General features: G+C 42.0%; 1 long non-coding RNA gene across 1 annotated transcript; it reads right to left on the bottom strand.

Annotated features, from left to right (window-relative positions):
* Positions 1–309: 309 nt before the first annotated feature.
* On the bottom strand, positions 310–3,152 carry LOC135618214 (uncharacterized). Its single transcript, XR_010488943.1, has 2 exons — positions 2,761–3,152; positions 310–576 (listed from the first exon to the last, which is right to left on the bottom strand). It is a non-coding gene; the product is annotated as an uncharacterized LOC135618214 (long non-coding RNA).
* Positions 3,153–3,686: the final 534 nt, after the last annotated feature.

The following is a 3,686-nucleotide window of genomic DNA, read 5'->3' as shown; positions in this document are numbered from 1 at the left end:
TCTAGGAAGGCAGTTTGCAGCTATGATGAAAATCAGAATATAAGCGCAAACTGAAATACGACGTTTGTACGATAAAACTGATTTGCGTCTATGTCACGCCCCTCAAAATATCCATGATTTTTAAAATTTTCGTCACAGACCAATCCAGGATCCAAACTAACGTTTGAGGACACTGAAAACATTCTATTCATATTCACATCCATAAAACCTGTGCAGTTTATAATCATATATCATATCACTCGATAATTCACATTTATGGCAACCCAAGCCAACTTAACAAACATGAACAACATTTATAAATCCACAAGCTAAATAAATTATACAATCAGAACTCCAACTATTCACCACAAGTTCATATCACCATAAATTAGACTTAACATTCTGAAATTCCAAATAAGAGAGATCTCCTAACACTTTGACACAGTATATCCATTTCGGTTCATCGACAACATTTCATTACATACAAGACATACTTATACAACAATATCGTAATAACCAACCAGACTTGCCCATTATTCTGAATAGCTATCCACTGCCTCAGCCCAAATCAAACATCTCGAAGAGTGACAAGCTGACCTGAAAGATTTATATAACAACGGAGTGAGCCAAAAACGGCTCAGCAAGTGACAAAGCATATTCAGAACAAAAGGAACGGTTTCAAACGAGTAAGGTATCATAATGCAAGGCAGAATACAAGAATTCTCAAGGATACCATCTCAATAGATACCAAATCATACGTATCATGTCATTCAAAACATATTTGATCCATAACGAATGGGGCATAGAGTAATTGGAACATATCAATGGCAGATAGGACATTTCAGAACATATCAATTCATAGCAAATGGAGCACAGAGTAATTAGAACATATCAATGGCAGATAGGACATTTCAGAACATATCAGTTCATAGCAAATGGAGCACAGAGTAATTGGAACATATCAATGGCAGATAGGACATTTCAGAACATATCAGTTCATAGCAAATGGAGCACAAAGTAATTGGAACATATCAATGGCAGATAGGACATTTCAGAACATATCAGTTCATAGCAAATGAAGCACAGAGTAATTGGAACATATCAATGGCAGATAGGACATTTCAGAACATATCTGTTCATAGCAAATGGAGCACAGAGTAATTGGAACATATCAATGGCAGATAGGACATTTCAGAACATATCAGTTCATAGCAAATGGAGCACAGAGTAATTGGAGCATATCAATGGCATATGAAATGTTCCGGAGCATATCAACGGCATATGGAACATTTCGAAGCATATCATCAGTGAATGAAGCATTTCAGAGCATATCGAAAACAAATATCGTACAGAAGCTCAAACGTCGTCTTTGACGTTGCAAACATATCAATCTTATCCAAAGCATGTACAGAAACACATAACCAAAGCTCTGGATATCATATCAAACATACAGAAGGTGTAGTGGGATCTCAGTCAGAATGTGATTCATCCATTTCTGAATGACCACCTGACAAAAGTCTCCCACGTCTGGGAGCTCCATCCACCCACGTCTAGGTGAAGTCAAAGGGGCCGGCAGAGCATCGCAGGCTCTAAGCAATATCCCACAAAGCGGGACCCCACAAAGCGGGCAAATAGCGCATACCAGAATATCCCACAAAGCGGGACCCCACAAAGCGGGCAAATCAGCGCATACCTTTTACCATTTCTAGCAAAGGTCCAGACAATCCCACACACCAGAGTACAAAAGGATAGTTTCAACAATAAGTAGCATATATCGGAAGCACACGCGGAACAACAAACGTACATGTGCCTTTACGAGTCAATCCGAAGTAAGCAATAATCTTTCACAAGTATATTCAGATTTGAAGGGAATTGAAAGCAAGGGCACATATGGAATCCAAGCAATCACAAATAACTCAATTCAATAAGAAGATTTGATGAATTCAATGTCCAAAGGAATGAAACTGGAATAGGCACATATCGAAAGCAAATGCGGAACAATAGGATATACATGTGCCTATATGAGTCAATACGATATAGCATAAACGTTACACAACAGTTTTCAAGAATGCAATAATTTTAAGGACAAGAGCATACAAGAATTCAAAGTAGTAATATAAAGCTCAATTGAATAAGAAGGCTAAAGGATATCAATTTCCAAAGGAATGAAACCAGAATATGAGAAATCGACCAAAGCTCGATTTCTGGCAGAATACAGAAGGCACATTGAACAAATGATTCAAACTATCAATCGTGCTCCAATTTACTCAGAAATAATCATTGGATAATATTTTCAGATAAGACAGGCTTTATATGAATTGAACTGTCCAACAGAGAGAGTTACAAATAATTTGGTAAGCAAGAGTCATAGAACAAAATCTCTATTGGCAGAATTCATAATGTCAGATTCAACAGATAACTGGGCAGGTGTTTGGATTCCAAATCTTTCAATCCATATATCAAAGAAAGGTCTACGAGTCTAGTTTCCAATGAAATCAGTTTTGAACAAATCAGAGTTTCCAACAAAGACTTATAGGCAGCTCGGTATCAAAAGGTCAGAATCTCAAAAGTTGCACAGATTCGAATCGTTACGTTTAAACAGGAGATATAACAAATGCAAGGCTAGAACAATTCAAAGTTCCTCATATTCAAAGCAAATGTAGAGATAAAAATGGCAGTGAGGAAGATCAGGATACTTGCAATAAGACATATCAGAGCAATTATAGGAGAAACGATCAGAGAACTTGCAATAGAAAGGATCGAAACAAGTGGGAAACTTGCCTTTCAAAGATTTCGATCCGAAGATCCAAGGAAGGTGCCAGCCCAAATCCTTCTACTTTTCCTCCGTGTCCTCTCTCTGTTTCGTTTTGTGCTCCCGTTTTCTTCCTTTCTTCGCAACTACACCACGTGTTGAACATCGAGGCACAGTCACCTGCTCTCTCTTACTCTCATTCCTTCTTTTTCTTTCCCAAACGCAGCTGCCACAGCCGCCGCCGTTGCCGCTGCTACAATCGCAGCCCCTTCCACCGCACTACCTTCCTTCCTCCCTTCTCTCGCAGACATAACTGCTGCATACGCAGTCGCTGCCGCTGCGGCCGCAATCCCGTCCGTAGCCCCTTTTTCCCCCTTTCCTTTCCTTTCTTTCCCAGCTGCAACTGCCGCAGTCGCAGTCGCAGTCACAGCCATGGTCGCAGCCACCACAACCGCAGCCTCTTCTTCCTCTGCTACTCTATTTCCTCTCCTACTTCTCTTCCAACTGCAGCTGCCACTGCCGCAGCTGCCACCCCTTCTCCTCTTCCTCTCTTCTTCCTCTCCTTCCCTTTCTCTTCTTCTTCCTTTCCTTCTCTTCTTTCCCCAGCCACAGCTGCAGCTGCCATCGCCGCAGCCGCAGCCCCTTCTCCTCTTCCTCCCTTCTTCCTCTCCTTCCCTTTCTCTTCTTCTTCCTTTCCTTTTTCTCTTCCTCTTTCCCTGCCATAGCTGCAGCTGCCACAACCGCAGCCGCAGCTACTTCTTTCCCTTCTCCTCTTCCTTCTCCTTCCTTTCTTCTTCTTCTCTCCCCGCTGCAACTGCTGTAGTCGCGGCCGCAGCCACGGCCGCAACCTCTCCCTCCTCCCCTGCTCATCTTCCTCTTCTTCTTCTCTTCCAGCTGCAGCTGCCATCGCCGCAGCTGCAGCCCCTTCTTCCCCGGCGTCACACACACCCTCTCC

This window comes from Musa acuminata, chromosome BXJ2-8 (assembly GCF_036884655.1).
Source record: "Musa acuminata AAA Group cultivar baxijiao chromosome BXJ2-8, Cavendish_Baxijiao_AAA, whole genome shotgun sequence".
In the NCBI taxonomy this organism is placed as follows: Eukaryota; Viridiplantae; Streptophyta; class Magnoliopsida; order Zingiberales; family Musaceae; genus Musa; species Musa acuminata.
This window is presented reverse-complemented; position numbering and strand designations above follow the sequence as displayed.